Genomic DNA, 26123 nt, shown 5'->3' with positions numbered 1-26123 from the left:
AGCAGCCTCTATACGGACTGTATGCTCATTCTGCCAGGGCCCAAGCTGCTACCATTTTGTTAGCATACGGAGTCCCTGTCCTAGACATATACGATGTAGCAACATGGGTACCCCTCCATATGTTCACGAAGCCCTATTTTCTGGACAGTCGGATTGCCAAGAAGGGCATTTTTCCTGCGTGGCCCTGCAGGACTTTCTAGTTTGAGTCCACTCACAGATCCACCTCTAAATAGGTACTGCTTTGGAAAGTATTCAAAAGGTGAGGAATCTGCGGCTTGAAGTCTCTAGCAGAAGAACAAGTTACTTATTTATTTATTTGTTATTTTTCAGTTTATAGAGCGCGGCAGCTACCCAAAAAGGGTTTCCCGGCGCGAACAGAGACAAGAGCCACAAACACTGGGTCATTGATTATTGGTTAAACAGCCAGGTTTTAATTGCTTTCCGAAAACGGCCATAGCAGCTTTCAGCTCGGATGTCCAGGGGAAGGGAGTTCCAAAGCCTGGGACCCATAGAGGCGAAGGACCTCTCACCAATCCTTGAGAGTCTGACCTTAGGCACATAGAAAAGTTCTTGGGTGGACGACCGCAGTGTGCGTGTTGGGGAGTATGTCTTGACCAGTGATTTCAGATATCTTGGGGCCGTGCCTGCTTTAATTTTGTACATATAGCTTAGGGCTTTAAACTTCACACGGCTCTTCACTCTAAGCCAGCGAAGGTCCCTATGACGCCCTGCGATAGGTTCGTATCTTTTGCAGCCGCAGAGTAGACCCGCCGCGGCGTTCTGAACCATTTGGAGGCGCCTGGTGACTACCTTGGTAGCCCCCATGTAGAGTACATTACCGTAATCCAACCGGGAGGTCACCAAGGCATTGACCACAGACCTATGGGTGTCAACAGGCAGCATCCACAAAATCTTCCTCAGCCAGCGCAGGATGGCAAAGCAAGTGGCCGCCACTTTCTTTGCTTGTGTCAGCATTGTAAGCCCCTGACCTATAATCACCCCTAAGTTGCGGACGTGCTCAGATGCAGATGGAATAGGGCCCATTTCGGCCGGCCAATGCTTGGAACACCACAGATCATGCTTATTCCCAAGGATCAGAATCTCCGTTTTCCCCCCATTCAGCTTGAGCAGATTTTAATTCATCCAAGTAGCTATTTCACTGAGACCCGACTGAAGGAGGGAAGTGGGGGACTGATCCGATTGTGAAAGGGAAAAGACGATCTGCGAGTCATCTGCATAGGTAAACAGTGTGAGTCCCGCTTGCTCGGCGATGTAGGCCAGGGGAGTAACATATAGATTAAAAAGAAGGGGGCTGAGGATTGAACACTGGGGCACTCCAAAAGGAGAGGTATGAACCTTGGATGACGAGGACTGGGAGAAGACTTGGAAGGTCCGATCGGCCAGGAAAGATTCCAGCCATTTCAGGGCCTTGCCACCAATGCCTAGGGAGGCCAACGCTCTAAGCAGAATGGCGTAGGAGATGGTGTCGAAGGCCGCACTGAGGTCTAACAGAATCAGTGTGGCTGTGTCGCCTCTGTCCAGCATGAAGCGTAGATACTCAGTGACTCCCAAAAGTGTTGTCTCAGTCGAGAATCCTGGGCGAAACCCTGACTGAGAATTAAGTAACAAATTGTTTGTCGAGACGAACTGGGCCAAATGCTGGTGAATGTGTCTTTCCATTACCTTGGAAAAAACGGGTAATAACAAAATCGGCCTAAAGTTAGCAAGGTTTTTAGGATCTGCCATAGGTTTCTTCAACAAAGGAGAAACCATGGCATGCTTCCAACACGCAGGAACGCTGGCCGGATGTAGTGAGGCATTGAGTGTGGAGCAAATCCTGACGTCTGAGAACAGAGACAGAGAGGGGATCATTAGGTGAGCCTGATTTGATTTTGGCCAGGTGTTCTGATAAAGCAGACAGATTAAGGTCAGGCCATTCGACCAGGGGAGCATGTGTGACAAGCATGATGCTCGAGAGGCTGGGGCTGATGGCCGTGGTCAGGGATGTGTTTCCACCATTGAGCTCAGATATGTCTTGGTAGATTTTCTCGATCTTAGTGGTAAAGAACTGAGCAAGCTCTTCACACTGGGTACTGTCCAGGGGCGGCGGTCCGTCCACTGTGCCTGATCCGGCTAGGTCCTTGACCAGCCCAAAAAGCACTTTAGACTTATTTACAGCGTCATTTATGGTTTTAGTGACGTAGGTGGTTCTGGCCTGGCCACACGCTTTATGGTAGCTCTTCAGTTCCTTTTTGTAGGCCTGATCTGCTACGGGAGAGTAGTTCTTTCTCCATAATCTTTCTAATTTTTTGCAGTAAGATTTGTCTGTTTTTAATTTACTTACCTTTTGGTAAAGCTCTTTCTGGTAGAGAGTCTGTCTAGCCACAAATTCCTCATCGACCCTCTCATCCTCCTCATTCTGTGATTGGACTTTCTCCATTAATAAGACTCCAAGTCCAGGAATCTGCACACTGTCTTCAAGTTTGTTTTTGGGTCTCTGCATGTGGGAGCACAAGTAGTCTCAAAAGCAATTGACAAGTTGTAGTTACCCCAATATAGGCCCTGCACCATCATTTCCACAATGGAACAGCGTTGGTACAGAGCTACAAGGCTCCACCTTACGGCACAGAAGTACTGATAAAAAGTTTCCGGATCCAGTCTGGCACCTGGGGAATATTCAAAAGGTGAAGAATCTGCAGCTAGATAGTCTCTACCACAAAGAACGTTACCAAAGGTGGGTAACTTGTTCTTTAGTGATACAGCGGAACTAAAAACTACACAGTTCAGTAGAAACGACCAACAAGATTGCAGATGTAGCTGCATTAAACAGTGAAAAGACCCTTCTTCTTGGTATCCTCCCAGTATTCCCCTTACTCACAATATGGTTGAAATCCCAAATCTACAGTTTCCCACACTCTATGGGTTTGTTCTGGCAGGATTAGGTGCAGGTACAGATGACTCGAATACTCACAGTTCAAATGTGGAGCTTCATTCTATGTGTCATTACCCTTCAGCAATAAGACTTGCCGTGCATTTCACACTTGTATGCATGTTTTTAGTCTCCTGTCCTTGGTGCACACTAACCCTACAATTTACCCTTTATTTAGAACAGTTCGAGCAGTGTGGTGGATGCGAACCAGGCTCTCGCCTTCAAAGCAGCGTTTCCGCTTCTGTGGGAACTATGCCAGCAACCAAGGTTTGCTTAGGTCATAAGTGAGGTGGTCTATGCAGCAGCATTCCTCTTCGTTGCAGCCGTCCTCCAGGCCTTCACCCCAACCATCTACTAAATGGCAGTGGTCAGAAAGAACGAATCAGCAGCCCTTTGCTAACAAGGTCCTCATTGAATATGTAACAAGCATTTACAATGCAATGGTTTTGCCTTTGTTAAAGTTAGAGCTATTGGCATTGCTCTTGACATTATTTTTATTTATGTTTTTTGTAAACATAAATAAATGGCATTGTTATTTACAATGGCAATAGCTTAATCTCTTGCCCCTCTTCATGAATGATGAGATTCTTTAAAAGATGTCGGTATTTGTCTAACAAGGTTCCTTTTAAAGTTAAACTGACTGCTTGGAGCTAAGGAGTGGGTGTTCCCCATTGAAGTCGATTCACTTCTGCGGTTCTGGGGAGAAGCCGTTCAATTACTGGTTGCAGGGCACCATTTATGTATTTTGTCATTTATGTTTCTGCTGCATGCAATGCTTAATTTGAACCAGTGGTTGACGGTGGGGCCCACAGGCTCTCATTTTTGCAGACCGGCACTTATTTTCTTGCATCAGACATTTACTGAGAGCAAGAGAGGGGAAAATACACAAAAAGGAAAGAAGGAGGAAGAGAAAGAAAGAAAAACATTGCAAAGGGATAAAGCAGGCACCTGCAAGAGTTGCACTTTACAAATACTGACTAAGATACAGGGGGCGGGAGTGCCACGTGGTGGATTAGAGAGGCATGAGCTGGATTTAACACTACGAAGCCTTGGTGATTGGTGTACCACATTTAATAGCGCAGGCCACAGACATCCGAGCAGAGCTTTGGGAGCCCGCACTGATTCTTTTACAAAATAAGCACTGGCTGCATGTGGTTGGATGACGCCATAATGCTCTTAGAAGTCTTCAAAGCTTTGAGCCTGGCTTGCTTCCTGCTGCACAGTGCAGCGCACACTGCAGGCCTGCAAACCTCAAGCACTTCAGAGACAGGCACTTTGCTACAGGTGAACCTGATTTTGGGTGGTGCACTGCCAGTAAACAGAGTGCTCAGGAGTCCAGACAAAGTGTGCAAACAGCTGTTTAAAGCAGCACCGGCTGCGGGCTTCCGAGCAGACCTTTGGGCACCGGCACTCAATCTTTTACAAATTAAGCACTGATGGTGGTCCATCAGGAAGTGGGATTTTACCATTACTGCTGCAATGAAACAGAGTACTGGGGGTCTTAGCCTGATAACGGGGAATAATTGAAGCTTGTAAATGCATAGAAGATGCGAAGCCTAGAGAATATTTGTTAAAGGTAAAATACATTTTTATTTTGTGTATAGTAGCTCCCGTTGGCTGTGTCCAGCTGGCAGTACCTACTTTCAATCCCTGATTAGGCTAGGTTTAAAGACTGTAGTGGGTGAGAAATACGGAATTTGTGGGAATGTGCATGGAGAGTAGGCTGTACTCACTATCCACACCCTTTGCAAGTTGCTGCCGAGTTCTAAACTGAAAGGCAACAAGCATGTTATTAGCAAAAGGGGGTATATTTTAAATGCGGATAGTTGCTGTAAAACGTAGTTCAGTGACACTTTCCGTTACGCCTGCCACAATATGATGAAATGAACGCAACCATAAACTGAAGGGCCTGACTGCTGTCTGAGATTAGTGGCGCGGAGGGACGAAGACGAGAGGAGGAACGGAGGGAGAGCACGCAGGAGAAGCCGGAGAAAAAGGCATCTGGAAAGCAAACATCTCACGGAATAAACGGGGGTCAGAGCCGGACGTCTCTCCGTATCCCAAATATTCATCTTGGTGTGCGCGCGCTTCCGAGACGTGCCCCGAGCTCTTTCTGGACATTGCTTTTCTCCCCAGTAATGCGCTTAATCAATAGTGCTATTCGCTTTCATTTTGCTACACAAGCAGTGCTGGGGGCGCTCTGGCTTTTTTTTTTAATAAGCCGGAGTTTCCTCCAGGCTGTTTAGTACTCATTGCTTAAAACCCTATTATTTCCCCTGTATTTTATGGATCTTAGATCTGTGTAGATGATAATAGTTAGGTTTCTATCGGGGGAATTTGCACAAGGAGAACCTTTTTTAAATGTTATTTGTATTTCCTTTCAATGAAAAAAAAGCTGTTTAAAACCATTCTGGTCAAAATAAATATTTCTTTCTCTTCTCAAATACCATCGGGTAGCAAACATGCTGGTACATTTATTCGAAAATATGCACAGAGTAATGTCATCTGCGCTGTCGTCCTGTGAGTTTTAATGGCATCATGGTAGGTAAAATAACGCAATATTTATTTTCGTAATCAGAATATCTACACTCCTGTCAGATACACGCATTTTCAACGCGCCGAGCAGAACAGGTGAATCAAGTGTCTACACTCTCAAATAACAGTTCTGTTTTTTTGCCGCTTTGAGTTCAACGAAGTTTTCAGAAGGGCCCGACCGGAAGTCCAATTGGCTTGCCATCTGTAAGGTCCCAAAGAGTCCGAGGTGTTCCCCTTCTTCCTTCCGTGATCCCGCGGTCGAAATGAAATACGATCCCTGAGGAGTGCAGCAGTTTTTACAAGAAGTGGAATAACTCCATTTTTTACCTCATTAGATTGCACATCTGAGGCTGATCAGCCTTCGTGAAAGAGAAATTCAGAATTCACCAGGCACTTTTTCTTAGAAAATGTTTCTCTAGTGTTGAAAACATAACGGTATACAGCGGACATAGGTAACGAGATAAGTATAGGTGTCAGGTGTTCAACATGCAGTGGAAATAGTGTGCCAGGTGGGTGTTTGGGGTTTCCCCCTAGGCTGCTGGTGGCATCTGCACCCAGTGTGCCAGGTCCTAAACCGAAGAAGCTTCAGTGTACTCTACGCTGTCCCCACTAACTAATCCACTAAAACATTTTTCCATACAGATTTTGTTTTTTTACTATCTGTATTGTATTGTTTGAATTGTGTTTAGGGCTGTATATTAAACATTGCAAGCATTGGCCCTTTAGATGCGTATAAAATACGAGTAAAAAATAATGAAATATAAGAAACCGCCTGCACTCACCGTGAAGGGTAAGCCTGTACCCGTCCGCTCTTTTAATGCCGATGTATGTACAACGAAAAAAACGGTATATAATATATATATATATATATATATATATATATATATATATATATATATAGCTTTTTTAATGAGCTGTACTTAGCAATTGGGTTTAAGGTCGAAGAAAACCCTAATACACATTATTAAAACTAATAATTGCAAACGCGAAATGAAATATTATCATTAGGTACTAACGCTTTCCCCATAGACAGAGATTGGATCCAACCCTTTGATACACAGGCCTTAAGTTAAGAAGAAGGCGGGGCTCTGGCGGCCAGTGGGGGGGGGGGGGGGGGGGTGCAGTGTCTAATTAAAGGCCCCGACCCCCTCTCTGCCCTCCTAGCACACACAGAAAGAGAGAGCGTCCAATAATAGTACACAGCATTTCATTCCAGCTCGGGAGATGCCTGCAGTCTGTTCAGCCTGGCACGGCCGCCTCTCAGGAAAAGTTATTTAACTTTCCCACGACTTTGCTCCCCTAGTTTCGCTGTCACATCTCTGTCTGACAATGGAACGATGTGTCAACAGAGGGGGCGGGTGGGGTCCCTGGATGGGCCCTGCATACACCTTATTAGGGTCCTCCCCAGTCAGGATCCTGCATACACTTTCGGTGGGGGGGAGCCCCCCGCCTGGCCATATTTGCTCTTGCACTAAGTGGCTTTATGGAGCCCATTGGAGCCTTAATCGCGCAAATACCTGCTTCGAGCAGACAGATTTGTTTGAACAGTAAGCTCAATTTCCTCCATCACTTCAATTAAAGCAAAACTGCTACCGCTGACTTTTGTCCTGGCTCCCTCTCTGGGGCCGGGGTGTGAGGGAAGGGGGGATGTTTGTTCCACCTGCCGCACTGACCGTTCAGTCTGGCACAGGAAGCACTGCTTTCTGAAGCAACCTTGCTTTCACTGTTCTGCAGAACTAGCGCAGCCCAGAAGAGGCTTCTTTTACCCCTTGGCGTTAACCTCGTTTCTTCTCTTTGCTCAGTCCGTCTGAGATTACTAGATACAGTCGTTCTAAGCTGTCGCCTTTCTTGGAATATAGTCACTCTCTACGGGGTTCTGGGGGCATCCGGTGTTGTAGGAGCTGTCAATCAAACCCACCGCGGCGCGCAGGGCCTGCTCCTAGGGCATGCTTCTAGGCACAGGCGACCCGCGGGACCAGCCATCAAAGAGCCCCTCAACTGACGGCAGCATTTACACTGGGCACAAGAGCCCCTCAACTGACGGCAGCATTTACACTGGGCACAAGAGCCCCTCAACCGACGGCAGCACTTACACTAGGCACAGGAGCCCCTCAACTGACGACGGCACTTACACTGGGCACAAGAGCCCCTCAACCGACGGCAGCACTTACACTGGGCACAGGAGCCCCTCAACCACTTACACTAACCCTGCTGGGCGAGCACTCTCCCATCACATGACCCGCCGTTGGCTGTTTGGACCTCCACTGCAAACCGGAGCAGTCAGCAGCGCCCGAAGCACCGTGAGTACACAGGGCACCTGGGCAGGGGGCGGGGTGGCTGCTGGAAAGCTCGCAGCGCTGCTGCTGGCTGCCTAGCGACGCCGAAGGTGAGCCGCTGTGCAGTGGCCGCTTCATGGTGTAAACAGGAGGCGGCCGCTTCTCACTGTCCCTGCCAGAGCAGAGCGATCTCAGGCTGCGCCCCTGAGCTCTGCGGAAGGGGAAAGGACGCCTCCATCTTCGGCCGGTGCCATCAGGAAACCAGCGGGAGGGGGCGGGAAAGGGGGAGGAGAGACGCAGCGCCATTGCGAGGCCAGCATCAGGAAACAAGCGGGGGGGGCGGGAAAGGGGGAGGAGAGACGCAGCGCCATTGCGAGGCCAGCATCAGGAAACAAGCGGGAGGGGGCGGGAAAGGGGGAGGAGAGACGCAGCGCCATTGCGAGGCCAGCATCAGGAAACAAGCGGGAGGGGGCGGGAAAGGGGGAGGAGAGACGCAGAAGACGGCCGGAGCAGGAAGGCGGGTGCCGGCTCAATGCCGGACCAGATTCGGGGGCATTCCCGCTTTTGGCTGACGTCGCGTGACGTCGCCAAAAGCCAAAAATTCTCGGGAACGCCACCGAATCTGGTCCGAGATTGACGGACGGAGCCCTCTCCCAATGGCTAGCCTCCATTTATGGAGCTAGCCAATGAGAGGAGAGGGCGTATTCCCGACCCCACACACACACATCAAAAGGTTTTTTGGCGCATGCGTACTGAAGTACGCATCGCCAGTCAAAACCTAAAAACTACCCGGTCTCCTTCTGCCCTCACTTCAATGTCTTGGTCTGCTCCCTCCAGATACAGGAATGCTGGCAATGCACTTCCACTGTTTGGAGTAAGCTGCCATCAACCTCTATCTTGTGTGATGCTAGAACCAGGGGCATTCAAATAGATATCAGTGGCTTCAGTACTACGATTGCTCTATCACAGAGTCCTACTACCTCATGTGCAACACACTCATTTTACATACATGCATTCAGGGGCTGCTCCTCCGTTGGAGCAGAGGGGCGTCTCCCCACTTAAATGCCCCAGAGATTACCATTACTATTTTATTTTCCATTCTGACATCCTCCCATCCTGAATGAGTGTCAGGACGGGGGTGGGCGCTGCTTAAAGACAGCATCAGAGACTGGGAGGAGGGTGGGTTCTATGTGCACTTTTCAAAGTGTGCATGTTTTTTTGGCCGGCCCTCTTGCGACGGCCAGCCAGACATGCACACTTTGAAACCTCTAACCCAGCTGTCTTGAAACAGCTGGGTTAGATCAACTGCAGGGGTCAATAGCACTGTGAAGCGCAGAGACGGGCCTCTTCCCCCGATCAGGGCGCTTCTCTCATGGTGGTGAGAGCAGCGCCCTGATTGGTCAAGGGAGTTTCCTGTTGACCGGACTGCAGTGTGACTAGGTCCAGAGCAGGGGTTCCTGTCGTCGGATATGTGGTTTTAAAAAACATATATTTTAAGTTTATGTGTGTGCACACCCGTTTATTTTGATTTTTTTTTTTTTTTGGAGTGTGGGCACCAGCCTCACCCCCCATCCCATTGATGCCAGCCACCACTGCATGCATTTGGTATGCACTGAGGATGCCAGTTCAGGGTTTTACATTACAGCAGAACTTTACATGAGAGGAACTGGTAGGTTTGCCCTTCCTAAACACAGAGAAAAAGGTTTGGTCACACTATAAATTAAAAGAAAAAAAAAACAATATGCTGCCACCACCTCTTTGTGGTTCACCCTGGGCATGGATATGGTTCAATATCAACTGACAATAAGCTTGGTGGGCCTCTCCAGGTCACATAACATGTTCTGGACCTCAGATACCGGGAACAGGCCTGACAAACACACTAGATTAACATGACTTTAGGATCCATGGCAGGGTTATAAGCCCTGGTGAGAGTACCCTCCCAACAAAAGAGATAGTGCTAGAAACGATGTGCGCCATACCTGACCTGTTCATGGCCTCCCTTGTAGGGCCGGAAGACATGCTCGTGGGCTCTCCAGCAGTTCAGGTCCTGCCTGGCCTGTTCATGGCCTCCCCTGCAACTCTGGAAGGCCTGTTGTAAGGCTCGCCTGTTGTTCAGGTCGACATGTTCATGAGCTATCCTGCAGCACATAGTGGATGCTGAAGGGTTCTCTTAGAGGTTAATTAGTACACAACAGTCTGATTCCTCATGGTATGACCCGTCCTGCATAATAAACGCAGAATAGGTTAGGTGACAGGGTTCATTATCTGAATGTCGTAGGCAAGGCTTTAAGTGGGCCGGGTCTCAAGGGGTCTGAGCACCGGCAGTTTTTAGTTAGGTCTCGCTATAGCCATTGCGTTAGCAATGCTTGGCGAGATATAAAGTAAGGGCTTTGAAAGTGCTCCTAAAGTGTGGATTGGGTGCAGTGAATGTGAGCACAACCACACGCATTATGCACAGCTTCCATTGCCACCAGACACTTCGTGCGCGCGTGCCGCGCTCTGCCTCTGCTGCCACACGCATTCAGCTCACCAGGCTGCACACCCCCTCACCCCCCATATGCTCGCTCGCCAATGTCCCTCCCACCCTTCCTCTGATCTCCACTTTTCTTTGAACTTTCAGTGTGACTTCTCACAGGCTCCTCTCCATCCCCTTCCTTTTTTGGCCCTCCCCCAGCACAGCACGCGCATCGCTTGTTTTCTAATGCCCGCACGTTTTCTCTCTCACGCGCCATCCTAATAAGCATCTACCTTGCTGCTCCCGCCAGCCTTTGATTGGTGAGATCCACACATCTCAGCCTGAACACATCCACCACCCCCTCCCCGCAGCATACCCTGCTCTCACAGGGCAGACTGTTTCTACTCCACACACTCTCTCTCTCCACTCTGCTCTCCCGTATCCCACACTCCTCCACCACCTCTCCTGCCTTTGAAGGAACCTCCCTTTCTAGCTCACCTGCCTTTTCTACTTCATCTCACCACTTACTTTTCTCTCTTCTCACTGCCCTCCCTCCCTCTCATCTGTCACTGCTTCCCGCTCCCTTTCTCTTCTCTAATCTCCGCATCTTCCCTACTGTTGCTGTTCCACTGTCCCTCTCAGAGTTCCTTCTCCTATTGTTTGTCTGCTCTTCTCCGGTCATGTAAGTACCAGCTCCTTCTTCCTTTCTGTCCAGCATGGTCCATTCTACCCTCAGTGTCTCTGCTCTCCTCTGTCTTTTTCCCTTTTTCCCACTATCGCGATTTTCCTACCCTCTCCTGTTCATTGCTTTCCTTCTCGGTTTCTGTTGCTCTTTTATTTTTCTCTCTCTCCTTTCGTGCTTCTGTCCCTCACATCCTCACTCTACCTCATCGCCTCTCTCCCCATCCCTGGTCTTCGCCAGGCCCTCATTTCACGTTCTGGGTGTTTGAATGTGGCGGGGTGAAAGAGTACATGTGTTGTGACTCATGGAGCACACCATGTACATCACACGATTAATCGACAGGCGAAGTACCAATACAAAGCACTGCTTGGCTTGCCATGGTAACCTGGTCTGTGCCCTCCTGGGCATCAGGGAGGCCGAGCTGCAGCCACGCAGGAAACGGAGCTGCATTCCAGGGCTGCAGTCACCCGATAAGGCAGAGCAGGGCGTGCACCGGAGGGGGCCAGCGACGGCCGAGGGGCTTGGTCCAAGGTCAACAAACCATTTGTGAAACATGATTCTGCTGGGGAGGTCCTGGATTTGCTTAAGTGAGTGCTGTTCTCCACGGTCGGGGACTAAAGGAGATGGTTTCATGAAGCGGGACTGGTGGCAGCCTCTAGAGGCAAGCAAGTGGCCCAGTGGGTCGAACGCTCGCTGCTGCTACAGTTTTTCATGCACACATACTACAGAGGTGCAGTCATGCTCTGGCGTTAAAGTTGCCACCACGCTCAATAGGGAATAGAATGCATCGTATCTGCACTAACCTTAGAGAAAATAGTGTACACCTGTGCTGGGACACGAATGTACCCTGCGTGAGGTGCATTTGTGTCGCCTGCTCTGTAAGCCCAAACTGTACATCTGCGATCCTATTTTAAAAAAAACATTTTTGGTCATGCCACATACTACTGTCATGTGGGCGTGTGTTAACCTAGCCCTGATCTTTTGACAATGGTAAGTTCTGGACCTAGTCCGGAACCAGGAGAGATGCACCAATCACACTCTCACAGTGACTCATGAGACTGCCAACCTTAATGCGGCTTTCATGCCTGGAACGCGGTGGTGGCAGAGTATCAGGGTTGGTGAATTATAGTGGCAGGCTTTTTTCTTCGAGACATGAATGTGCACTTTCAGGCCCATTCATATAAAGTTCCACTGCTCATGATCATCCCAGAATCCTGAAAGCGACATGACATGCATTGTACATGTGTGCTAAACGTGATAGTCTGTTGTGCATGAGTAATACAGGCCTGCATGTTCCATTTTGAAAGCCCACAACTTGGACCTGAATAGAAGATGGAGGAGAGTTGCTTTCTGCAGGCCGCAGCATATGTGTATTGCTGCCTTCCCCAAGATGGGAGGGGGAGCCCTAGGTGCCAACCCCAAACACACACACACACACACACACAACCCCCCCCCCACACACACAACCCCACACACATACAACCCCACACACATACAACCCCACACACACACAACCCCACACACACACAACCACACACACACACACAACCACACACACAATCCCAAACACAACACATGCAAACCACACACACAACCATACACACAACCCCAAACACAACCACACACACAACCACACACACAAAACACACAACCACACACAACCCCACACACACACAACCCCCCACACACAACCCCCCACACACTCAACCCCACACACACACTCAACCCCACACACACTCAACCCCACACACACTCAACCCCACACACACTCAACCCCACACACACTCAACCCCACACACACTCAACCCCACACACACAACCCCCCACACACAACCCCACACACACTCAACCCCCCACACACTCAACCCCCCACACACTCAACCCCCCACACACACAACCCCCCACACACTCAACCCCCCACACACTCAACCCCCCACACACTCAACCCCCCACACACTCAACCCCCCACACACTCAACCCCACACACACTCAACCCCCCACACACAACCCCACACACACAACCCCACACACACACGACCCCACACACACACACGACCCAACACACACACACGACCCAACACACACACACGACCCAACACACACACACGACCCAACACACACACACGACCCAACACACACACACGACCCAACACACACAGGACCCAACACACACACACACACGACCCAACACACACATGACCCAACACACACATCCCCACACACACATCCACACACACACATCCACACACACATGACCCAACACACACATCCCCACACACACAACCTTCTATCGATCTATCTATCCCCCTCACTATCGCCCTCACGCTATCGCCCTCACTCTATCTATTGCCCTCACCCTTATCAATCTATCTATCACCCTCACTCTCTCTATCTATCTATCGCCCTCCCCCTATCGCCCTATCTATCGCCCTCCCTCTATCTATCTATCATAGTCACTCTATCGCATCACCACAGCATCACTCAGCACCACCACAGCCTCACTAAGGGGCACCAAAACATCACTATGCGCTACCACAGCATCACTGAATGCCACAGCATCCCTCGTCGCCACCACAACATCACTCAGCGCCACCACAGCATCAGTCTGTGCAACCATTCAACAACAACTGGTTCAAATATGTTCTCTCAATGTTTCAAGCTTTATTACAAATGTCACAAAAAGATGTTAATATTTCACTTCTGTTCTTGGATTTTCGTCACAATAAAATACACTGAACATAATCCTCATAAAAGTTATTTACAACAGTTTAAGCTATTCCCATTATAAATTCCAATTACTTTTATTTAAGTATTAATTTTTTTTTTAAAAAGCCATTGTTATTTGTAATACCAATACATATAAGTCACGTAAATACAACACATAGTGCATTACAAATGCTATAGGTGTCACATTTGCGAAAGTTATAACCATTGGCATTGTAAATGACAAAGCTATTAATTTCGCTATTTTCAAAACCAACACATAAATAAACATTTGTCATTTACAATACTAATAGTTCAAACTTTCCTAATACAAGACTTTAGTAATGAATGTCCAAAACGCTAGGTTCATTAACTGTATTATTAAGAGTCTTCAGAAGAATAGGTGTCCCCAGCTTGTCGGGTGACTCGCTCACGGACCGTCACTGAAGGTTCTAATGCAGCCTCTAGAAGGAGCACGGGGTGTTCCAAGTGGGGAAGAGCCAGGGGAGGGTGAGAGAGGAGCGGACTAAGGGTAGATTACAACACACCATCCTCCCTAGGGAGAACTGAGAGAGTGTGGGACAGAAGGGGGAAAGGAAGGAGAGAGGGAGAGCAAGAAGAAGTAACTGCGAAGAGGAGAGTGGGGAGGGGTGAAAACTTAAGCTTGCAACATAACCTTCCCTGGAGGGAAGAAAAAGAAACAGCGAGATCTTGCGCAGAAGACCTTTACAACAAGTAACTATAAATTTTTTGATTAACACAATGTTGCTTCCGCTTACATACTAAACCCGGATGTTTGGCCCCGGGAAGGTTCTCTCAACTCATGCTGTACAGTCTGTGCCAGTGCGGAGAGGTCTTTTTCCTACAACTCTCCCTCCTCTGCCCAGTCTCCTGGCTGCTGTTCCCTTCCGCAAACCTGCCTGCACCTGATGTGTAGTTTCTAACTGTGACCTTTACCACCTGGTCCTGACTCCACATCTTCCCATCTTCCATGACTACAATGTTCTTCTTCACCTCCCTTATTCTACCCGGGGCATAATATCTGTCTCCGCCTTTCCCTAGTTTATAGGGTTTCTTGATGTACACATTCTGTCCTTCCCTGAGGTCTTTCTGCTTTGTACCCCATTTCTTGTCGTACCATTCCTTGTATTTATTTTTCTTGTTTTCGATTTTCTTACTTGTTTCCTCCTGATCGATTTCCACTTCCACATTTCTGCCCATCCTGCTGGGAGATAACTTTGAGCCCGCCTTCCTTCTTCTCAATAGCTCGAAAGGTGAGTGCCCTGTCGTGGCATTGGGGGTGGTATGATACGCCCATAACATGTCCATGATAGCGTCATCTACATTTTTCTCTGACTTGCTGGCCAGATGTATGCATTCTTTCAACATGCGGTTCGCTCTCTCCACCTCACGTTCTAATGCAGCCTCTAGAAGGAGCACGCGGTGTACCAAGTGGGGAAGAGCCAGGGGAGGGTGAGAGAGGAGCGGACTAAGAGGTAGATTACAACAGAGACCTATTGCATTGCAAATGCTTGTTTAAAGGGGGCCTCAAAATGGGTCTCTATCGGGCTCTGGTTTGAGCCCTGGCACAGGCGTTCCGTTTTTTTTCCGGACTGCAGTCACAGCAGTTTGCTGTCACTGCCGATAGTCCTTACTTGTTGTAAGTATGATGTTACTTGTTGTATCACACATCTGGATGCAATGACAGAAACAGCAAAATACAAGTCGGGCGGCCACTATGCTAAACACAGATTTTTAGCGTAGGTGTTTTAAAGCCACGCCCCTAGTTACACTGACCTCGCCCCTTTGAGAGACCCCCCCCCAGTTTTTTCATCCCACTTACAGCCCGAGTCGTAGGTCTGAAACTACCGCCCCCCCAAACCGGGCACCTGGTAATGTACATTCTGTCAAGGCCGATTATCCCGCTCTGGCCACCAGGGAGAGCTTGCAACCGAATCGGGATAACTGTTTTTGTGATGTTACCACACAGACTTTGTGATTTATTTTCCTGCACAGATTTAATCAGACTATCATCCTGGCAAAAGTATGTTATAAGTGGGGGAAATGGTATTGTTATATGGAAGATTTGTTTTAGTTAGTTTCATTTCACACTTCTATGCCTCCCTTTACAGTTTGCGGGTAGTGTCTGGGTGCTGCTGACATCTAAGGCTCTGTGTTGGCTGAAACAGAGAGGACTGGGGATTTCAAGGCCTGTGGCTAGCCGCATGTGGACAGAAAACCCTCTTCCTCCTCTGAACGTCAGGCTGTACCTGGGAATAGAAACCAGTTGGGTTGTATTTCCTCTCACGCGTGGAGCTGTAAGGAAGTTGATCTTACATTATGAAGTAGAATGTTTTCTTCACCACTTACTTTACCGATTTCTCACACTGTTTGAAGTATCCTTGCGTTTAATGGCTCTGACATTTTCTTTTAAGTGTATGCCCCCACCAAAAAGTGGCATCTTCGTGCAGGATATGCTGCCCAGAGCCATTTTAGGTCGTCCTTCACAGCGTAACTACCTGCATGGTTTATGGTTTATGGTTACCAATTATTTAAAATAAACAGTTGTTTTTGGCTCCGCCCAGAAGAGTATTACTCTCTTACTCATGCAATTATCAGACGTACCATTTCGACTCGTATGGGATGCTTTCTTTGCACAAGGCACTACTTTACTCTCAAGAATACGCTGACTTCACACATTTCAAGGTCTTTACTTCTTAGATGCATTAGATACACAATGCAATCATTTTTTATATTCGTTTTTCTTTAATGTTTAAGTTAAGGCTTAAAGAGAAAGCCTAGTCGATTGTGCCAGAATGTGACATTTGGCTGTCCTAGCATTGTGGTGAAAATCCTTGACCTCCAATGTCCTCCTTTGAGGTAACAGTAAGTAGGAGACAACCTTTTTTTTATGTTGATTTCTGGCTCTATCACCTTGGCATAGCGCCAAACCTTGTCTCGCCTAACAGTCCTTTCTTCTCCAAATGGCCTTGTTTGGGTGAACTGGAGTTGGAGACGTCAGCAACAAGATACAGTGATGGAGATACTCGAACCGCACCCGTAGTGAAGCTCGCCATGATATCTCTTCACTTACTGTTCATGCTGTTTGAGAAGGGCTGAGCCAGGCAGTCTCACTCGTCCTTAATGGTCCTAGCCAAAAGAAGATCAGGGAAGGGAATGTTATTGTTAGGAATAGAGAAACCAGGGATTCATCTTAAGTGAGAGTGGCTTTTTTCACACATCGCCATTTACTTTTCGGGTAATTCAGAAATGCCATTTTCTTAAAGGAATGTATATTTTTAGTGGTGACATTTAAATCATTAGCATTGATTACCATGGCAAGTGTTCGTCTTTTATTGTTTAAATGACTAGCAACAAAAGATGTCAATTTTCATGAAACGTTTTCTAGAGGAGAAGAGTGTACATGTGCTGGGATTCAGACTCGAAGTGAAGGCCTCGAGTGAAGGCTACATTTCATCATGATGCATGGAGATGCCATTGCCATTCCAGAGACTCATAATGAACTCAACTTGGAATATCCATAACCACATGAGTCTACGTTCTCCTAACCTCCCTGGTCAACCATCTAAGCAGGCCGGGCTAAGAGAAGATAGTCTGTCTTCATGTGATAGAAGTCATTGCCTACCAGAAAGCCTGACCTTTACAAGTCCTGGAACTTGGTCAGACTGAAGTGGCTTCCTTTGGTGTCCCTACATGTCTTATTTATACTTCATGACACTGCCTTATTTTCTGTTGGTGGGCATCCTCTGCTCTGCAACACAGGGAGTAGGTTTGAACGTTGTTCGCCTCTTCCAGAGGTATAGCAGTCTCTTTTGTGAGCTCTGCAGCATAGCAGCCTGATACATAGCCACCAGGAAGGTCATACACTTGGTATACCTTTAACTTGGGACTGTGTAACTCAGTGTCATGATGTATCAGTCTGTCTGTCATATAATATAAGTTTATATAGCGCTGTGTATGATTTTTACCTGCTTTTAAAACTGCACTTACAGCTTAATCGGCGTTTAATATATTGCACTGCAAACCTAGCAAGAATAGCTTGATTTAATAAGCCTTAGCTGCTTACTTCGCTCCCCCTCTTTCCCGCTGCTCAGGACCACTCCCAGCCGAGTATTGACGCTGTGGAGCCGGTCCCGAGCACTTTATAGCGGCGGCCATCTTGTGTGTGGGGCGGATCAAGTGCGCTCTAGTTGCGCATAAAAGGGGATGATCATGTCTTTGCGCAGCGAACGCGCACAGCGGGCGCGCCTGACTCGCGCCGGAGTCGTGCCAGAGTCAGGCCCGTCTACGCCCGTCCACGCCTGGCCGGGACTAGGGGCCACAACCCCTGTCCCAGGGCCTAGTTACTCCAGGGAAGCCTTGCTTGCGTTAAATAACAAAACCGGTCATATAAGCCCGCAAATAGCAGAGACACTTAAACGGGAGAGGCTGTTGAAACCCACAGCTAAGTCACCTACTAGCAAGACTAGCTTGAGTAGGGAAATAGGAAAAGTAACATCACAGAGCGTTGCCCTGCTCAATACGCGCTCCCTCCAAAAATACAATCTGGAGGTGTTTTCCCTGCTCCAAGAAGACAACCTGGATGTATTAGGGGTCACGGAAACCTGGTTAGAAGACTCTTCCATGCCCGACTTGGTGGCAGCACTGCCTCACAACTTCAGCACCATTATTCACAACAGGAAAGATGGTAGGAAGGGGGTGGGGGAGTCGCCCTTCTTTATAACAAATCATTTAAAACCAAGACCATCTGTGCAGAAAGTCTGGAGGAAAGTCTGGAGGGTGCGGATATTCTGGGAGTTAAGCTCTGTTCTGCCACCAACTGCCTGGTGATACTCCTTGTTTACCGCCCCCCAAGGACTTCCCTAGCCTTCATGGAGCCTTTTCTGAGCTTGGTTCACGACCTACGGACAAGGTATGAGGGTCTCATGGTTATGGGAGATTTTAATCTCCACTAGGAGGAGTCCCCTAAAGACGCCATGTCTAAACAGCTAGAAGAGGCCATGACCTCGCTAGATCTAATCCAGAGGGTGACTGGTCCGACGCATGAGAAAGGCCACACACTGGACCTGATCTGGACATCAGTCCCGATGCTGAGCCCTATCACCATTTCGCCCTGCATATGGTCGGACCACCACCTGTTGCAGGTTAGAATAGCATTCCCGGGGCAATGTGTACCACATACCGCGGAGTGTCAGGTAGTGAGAAGGTGGAACACAATCAACACTGACACACTTATCTCCACTCTAGAGAGACTACCTTCTCACTTTAATAGACTACCAGATGATGACTCTGAGACAGCTAGTCTCAAACTGTCACAAAAACTGGAAAGTGCCATTGAGGCGGTGGCACCAGCTCGAAGGGTCAAATTCGGAGATAAGGGTAAAGGTGCTCCCTGTTTCAATGAAGCATTGAGGCTTTTGAAGCGCTCCTTGCGTCGGTGGGAGAGAGCCTGGCGCAAGGGGTATGATTCCAACACTCAAGCTTTATATGCCAAAGAGTTAACCATCTATAAACAAGCTATTAGGGCCAGGAAAGCTGAGTTTTATGAAGACAGAATCGCGACATCATCCAATCCCCAGAAAGAAATCTTTAAGGTCCTGTCAGAACTGAGAAAAAAGAAGGAACAGCCCCCCTCCTTCTCACGAGAAGACTGCTAAAAATTTCAGTCCTTTTTTTACTATCAAAATAGCTGACCTTTTGTCAGAAATCGAGACCACCCCCAGACTGGACTGCTTGGATACTACTATTAAAATCACCCCAACAGTCACCCAGCCCCTAATCTCACTACCCTTACTCACTAAGGAAACCATGAGAACAGTGATGGGTCGAGTCAAGTCGGGTTCACCGGCGGACCCGTGTCCTCCGAGGATTTACAAACATGCCTGGTCAAAGCTGGAGGACGACATATTATCACTCCTGAACAGCTCACTTTCAACTGGACAGGTTCCTTCCAACTTCAAGGAAGCCCGGCTGATCCCCCTCCTGAAAAAGGCAGGGGCAGATATAAAGATCTTGAAAAACTACAGGCCCATTTCACAACTACCGTTCCTAGCTAAAATTTTGGAACAACATGTTTTGCCCACCCTCTCTCATCATCTAGAAAACAATTTCCTGCTGGAACCCAACCAGGCCGGTTTCAGGGCCCACCATAGCACGGAATTGGTCATGCTTTCCGTGCTGGACGACCTGAGACTTAGAGCAGACAAAAAAAAACTGTGTGCCCTGGTGCTGTTAGACCTCTCCGCGGCATTTGATACGGTCAAGCATGTTTACTGTTGTCGCGGATGTGAGATCTCGGTATCCAGGGCACCGCTCATGCCTGGCTGACCTCCTTCCTTGGCGAACGGGTTCAGAGAGTGCAAATAGCTGACCTGGTATCGGAGGCAGCAGGTATCACATGTGGAGTCCCTCAGGGCTCAGCATTATCACCCCTTCTGTTTAATGCTTACCTGCAACCCCTTATTTCAACATTAAATCAGGTGGACTGCAGTATATACAACTACGCCGATGATACGCAGATCATCATCCAAATTGACAACTGTCCAATGGCATACCAGAGAATGCAAAACATCTTAAAATTTACCGTGAACTGGATGACGGCCAACTCATTAAAAATAAACCCTGACAAGACCGAGGTGCTGGCGATCACAACGGCATCTAGCCCTTGGAACGATCTCTTGTGGCCCACTGAACTAGGGCCATCCCCAGTACCAGCAGAAGCAGTGAAAAGCCTAGGTCTGATTGTAGATGCCAACCTCACTATGTCAGACCAGTTCTCTTCCAGGGGATCCTCATCAATAGTCATAAGCATTAGAATATTCCCGCCTACGTGCGGGACCCCGGAAACACTATATTATATGTGCCCCACATATAAATACACATATATATATATAAACCATATATATATAAAAACAAGCAATAGCAGCCAAATCACATTAGAGCTGAAATATGCTGTGAAGAATTTCCACCATACATGAATAATAAGCATTAGAAACAGGAGAAAACAACACTAAGTTTGTTTAGGAATTGTTTTAATGCTCAAAAAGCAGTAGAAATTCACAGAACTCACTGGAAGCATAGGAAGCTCCCAGGCTGCATTGCAAACACACAGTCTAACAAGACTGAAAAGCTAATCTGTAGCTAAATAACAAAAAATGACACTGTGCCTTTAAGGCACTCATGACCCCCTGAATCCCATCATGCCTCAGGAGTGGCAGTTAGGCAGTTGTTCTTTCCGGCTCCTTCAGTGAAGGACCCTGGTTTACACAGCTCCACTGATTTTTCTGATTTTCTACAGAAAAATTGCTTCTTTTTCAAGCTTTTTGCTCTTACTTCGACGTCTACCACCTAGTCAAGTAAGATACTGCCTTTTTTGAGCAGTTTTGGAGGGCATTTTACTTCGAAAATGCCATCTCTTTTTGACAAATGTCCCTCTTGCAACAGCAAGAAGGCCAAGACAGACAGCCACGAGGTCTGTTTTGTTTGCCTGCCTGATGACCATGATCCTGAAACCTGTCCACATTGTGAAAACCTATCAGGCAGGACTCTCAAGGACAGGGAGAGAATTCGGATTTATGGCCTGGCCCACAGAGCTTCAAGAGGGAGATCTCCAGTGAAGAAGGGCTCCAAGAAGGCCCACTCATCTTCAAAGAAGAAGTCTTCACGAACAGATCCACAGGAAGGCTTTTCCTCTGGGAAGCTGCCGTCGACGGCGGGCTCGCCGTCGAGAGGGAGGCCAGGTACGTCTTTGAAGGCGGCGTCTTCGAAATCGCCTCCGCCGTCGTCAACCGGGCGGCGATCGGCGTCGAGGAAGGCTACTCCGCCACCGTCAACCGGGCGACGGTCGGCGTCGAGATCCATTACCCCTCCGCCGTCGTCAACCAGGCGACGATCGGCGTCGAGGGACGTCACCTCGCCATCGTCAACCAGGCGACGATCGGCGTCGAGGAAGGTGACTCCTCCGCCGTCGACAGGTGCTCGTCGATCGGCGTCGAGGACACGGTCCCCGTCGGTGCGGCAGCGGCGTTCGGCGTCGAGGGTGCCCAATACCCCTCCGCCGTCGTCGCACAAGCATCCGACGTCGAGACATGGCTCTACGTCGGCGACGGACCATCGCCGTTCGGCGTCGAGGCAGGAAGCTCCGTCGACGACAGGCCATTCGACTTCGAGAGGAAAGCCTCCGTCGGCGACAGGTCAGCGACGTTCGGCGTCGAGGCTGAGGTCCCCGTCGACGACCAGACACCATCGCTCGTCGTTGAGGCAGAAGACTCCGTCGGCGGTTGCTCGTCGCCGCTCGACGTCGAGAGACTATGAACATTCGCAGGGCCATTCGGGATCGAGGTTGTTTGATCCCCCGACCCCTCGGAAGCGGTCGGCTGCGAGAAGTGAGCGTTCGGCGTCGAGGCGCTCGGACACGATCATGGTGACAGAATCTGCTTCTCACCATTCTTCTCATCGGTCCTCGGGCTCCTCTACTGCACATTCCAGATCTAGAAGCCCGGTGCACAGGACTCCTGAACGGCGGCCGGACCCTTCTGCGGGACGCATCAGGCTGTCGCCAAGATGGTACCGGTCCCTGGACCATTGGAGAGACGGGGCTACCAGGCGTATGCAGGAATATGCCAGCCCACGCCACAGGTCAGCTCTCCAAGACCTGGTGGAGGAGATGGACAAACGTAGCCCTCCCAGGCGTTCAACACCTGTGGATCTACCCTCCAGAGCGCCAAGGAGGTCCCGCTCACCTACAAGGGAAGCCAGGCGGGACGGTCGGGGAAGATCTAGATCGCCTGCAAAAGACCCTAGACTGGACGGCCGGAAGGCCCCTGTCCCTCGGGGCAGATCTCCTGTGCGGTCTCCGTCCAGATCGCCCAGGGCGTCCCGATCGCCTAGAAGAGACCATCGTCCAAGGGATCGGGTCAGGTCGCGCTCTCCCAGACGGGAGGAGCGTCCCAGGAAGTCGAGGGAGCGGGGACGCAGTTCTCACCATCGGCATAGACGTACCCCGTCTACCTCTTCCACTTCATCTACCAGGTCGTCGAAGAGGGACTACTCTCCGACTTTAACAGACAGTCCAACGTCCAGGTCCTCCCCGGTGGATGATATCGGCACTTACCTGGACGTTCTGCACAGAGGTGCGCTTAAGCTAAACATTGAAATGTCTGTTCCTCAAGTCACGACGACAGTCATTTTCGAAACATTACACAAAAAGGCCATCTCCAGACCTCTACTGCCGCTGGTCCCAGGGATTTTGGATCCGGTCAAGGACGTTTTCCTGACCCCGGCTTCAATCAGAGCAGTGCCAGCACGCATCACGAAGAAGTACAAACCTGCGGCTTCTGACCCGGTGTTTGTGAGGTCTGACCCTCCGGCGGACTCGGTCATCGTGGCTGCGGCAAGGAAGACACATGCGGTTGCTGGTTCGTCTTCAGTCCCGCCAGATAAGGACAGCAAGACCCAAGACTCCTGGGGTAGGAAGGTCTGCAACTCTGCCGCTTCCACTCTTAAAGTCTCCAGCGCAGCTGTGCTCCTGGGTCGGTATGACAGGGCCTTATGGGACTCGATGGAGAGATTCAAAGCGAAGCTGCCGAAAGAGGATCAGCAGGATTTTGATGAAACTGTTACGGAGGGGTGTCTGGTGGCTAACCAGATGATCAGCACGGCCGCGGATGGGGCGGTACTGTCGGCCCATTCCTATGCCCATGGAGTTTGTGCCAGGAGGTCGGCCTGGTTGCGCCTTACGGGGCTGAAGCCGGATGCCCAGCATCGGATTCTGAATCTCCCTTTTTCGGGTTCTGCCCTCTTCGGGGAACACGCAGACGAGGAAATGACCCGAATGAAGACTGAGCTGGACACGGTGAAGGCGGTGGGCTTGGAGAAGAAGAAGGAGTTCAAACGCCGCTTCAAGTCCAACAGGGGGAGAGGGGCCCAGCAGAGGGTTCAAACCCCTCAGTGGTCGCAGAACAAAGCTCAGGGAAAACCCCAGTTTCACGGTAAACCCAGCAGAGGCAGAGGGGGCCGCCAGCAATCCTCCAACGCCCCGAGAGGAGGAAAGGCCTGAACAGTGGCTTCCTCTGACACCGTTGCCCACTCCGGTGGGAGGAAGTGCATCTCAACACCTGGAGGAGTGGGTCAGCATCACAAGAGATCAGTGGGTGCTGAATATACTGCGAAATGGTTACAGGATACGTTTCCGTGCTCTTCCAAAGAGCATTCCTCCGAGGAGCTCTTGTCCTCACCAACTGAGCTTGCTCCGTCGAGAGGTGACAATCCTACTGCAAAAAAGAGCGATAGAAGAAGTTCCTCGCGCTCTAAAAGGCAAAGGAGTTTACTCCAGATATTTCCTTGTCCCCAAAAAAGATCAGGAGGACAAATTCAGACCCATACTCAACCTACGACTCCTAAACAAGGTCATCGTCAAGGAAAAGTTCCGCATGTTGGCGCTTCACCAAATATGTCCTCATCTACAAGCCGGAGATTGGATGTGTTCGGTGGATCTTCAAAATGCGTACTTTCACATCCCGATTGCGCAGCAACATCGAAAGTACCTGAGGTTTGTCGTGGGGCACAAACACTACCAGTACAAGGTGTTACCCTTCGGTCTCAAGTCCGCACCACGAGTCTTCACCAAATGCATGGCGGTGGTGGCGGCGTTTCTTCACAAGAAGGGTCTCTTCGTTTACCCATATCTGGACGACTGGCTCCTGAAGGGTCCATCTCCGGGACGGGTAACACAAGATCTACATCTGTGCCTGCAACAGCTTCACAGACTCGGCCTCCATGTGAACCTGGAGAAGTCAGTCCTGCTGCCTACGCAATCCATCCACTACCTCGGCTCTGTTCTGGACACAAGCGTGGGAAGAGCGTTTCCTTCGGAGGAGAGACTTTCTTCCATGAACCTGAAGTGCGGGTTTCTGCTGGAGTCTCGTCCTCCAACAGCACGACAGGTAGCGTCTCTGCTGGGCTCCATGGCGTCCTGCATCTTTCTCATCCCACACGCCAGGCTGAGAATGCGTCCTCTGCAACAGGCCCTGGAGGATCAGTGGGACCAGACCACAGGTCGTTGGGAGGACCGTATCCATCTTTCCCAGGCGACAAAAGAGTCCGTCCGATGGTGGACTCGGAGACACAATGTGATGGTGGGAGTGCCGTTTCATCAACCCATCCCACCCTTGTCTATCGTTACAGATGCCTCCCTGCACGGCTAGGGAGCACACATGGGCCCGCTTCAGATTCAGGGCCGGTGGTCTGCGCAGGAGCAGACATACCACATCAACATGCTGGAACTCAGAGCGGTATTCCTGGCTCTCAAAGCTTTCCTGCCAGCGATCACATCCAGCTCAGTCCTGGTTCAGACGGACAATACGACAACCATGTTCTATCTGAACAAGCAAGGGGGCACAAAATCTCGCCCACTGTCTCGAGAGGCTCAAACTATATGGCATTGGCTCCTCGCTCGAGGTCTCACAGTGGCGGCGGTGCATCTTCCGGGCGAGTTGAACGTCAAGGCAGACGCAGTCAGCAGGCACTTCGAAGATCAGCCAGACTGGGTGCTAAACGAAGAGGTCGTGGAAGAACTTTTTCGTTGCTGAGGGCGTCCGTCCATAGACTTGTTCGCAGACGACGAAAACACCAAGTGCCACGCCTTCGCGTCCAGGTTCCACAGACCAGGGACGCTGGGGAATGCTCTCCTGTTGGATTGGACAGGGATGTTCGCGTACGCGTTTCCTCCCCTGGCTCTGATCCTGAGAGTGGTGTCCAAGCTCCTCAGGACGAACATGGAGATGATCCTAATTGCTCCAGACTGGCCTCGACAGTGGTGGTATCCGGACCTTCTACATCTGTCTGTGTGTCCACACAAACGACTCCCTTGCAGGCCAGACCTGTTGAGCAAAATGTACGGGAGGATAATGCATCCCAACCTCCCATCATTGAACCTAACAGCATGGCTCCTGAGGTCCTGCAATACGGACATTTGAACCTGCCTCCTGAATGTATGAGCATTTTAAAGGAGGCTAAGAGACCGTCCACGAGAGCATCCTATGCCTTCAAGTGGAAACGGTTCTACTTGTGGTGTAGGGATCAGCATTTGGATCCGATTAAGGGGCAGGAGGACGTCATATTACCATACCTCCTTTCACTCGCAACAGCTGGTTTAAAGTACGCTTCCATTAGGGTGCATTTATCAGCTATTGTGGCTTACAGGAAGTCGCCTGACCAGGTGTCTTTCTTTCAGGTTCCAGTGGTCAAGGATTTCCTCCAGGGATTGAAGAAGGTGTACCCCCCTGTACGAAATCCTTCTCCTCCGTGGGAATTGAACCTAGTTCTATCAAGGTTGATGTCTCCACCTTTCGAGCCAATCCACAAAGCTTCCTTACAACATCTATCTTGGAAGGCAGCTTTTTTGGTGGCGATTACCTCTGCACGCAGGGTCAGTGAAATACAGGTGCTCTGTGCAAAGGAACCTTATACGGTATTCCACCATAACAGAGTGGTTCTGAGGGCTCATCCTTCCTTCTTGCCTAA

The 26123-nt window shown here is 49.6% G+C and overlaps 1 protein-coding gene across 5 annotated transcripts in view; it reads left to right on the top strand.

The window, feature by feature from the left end:
- The window catches only part of SH3BP2 (SH3 domain binding protein 2), a 404675-nt gene that overhangs the window by 255119 nt on the left and 123433 nt on the right, over positions 1 to 26123 (top strand). The gene's annotated exons all lie outside the window — the stretch shown is intronic.

Source organism: Lissotriton vulgaris, chromosome 3_2 (genome assembly GCF_964263255.1).
Source record: "Lissotriton vulgaris chromosome 3_2, aLisVul1.2, whole genome shotgun sequence".
In the NCBI taxonomy this organism is placed as follows: domain Eukaryota; kingdom Metazoa; phylum Chordata; class Amphibia; order Caudata; family Salamandridae; genus Lissotriton; species Lissotriton vulgaris.
The sequence above is the reverse complement of the archived record's forward strand: the minus strand, read 5'-3'. Positions and strand labels throughout refer to the sequence as shown.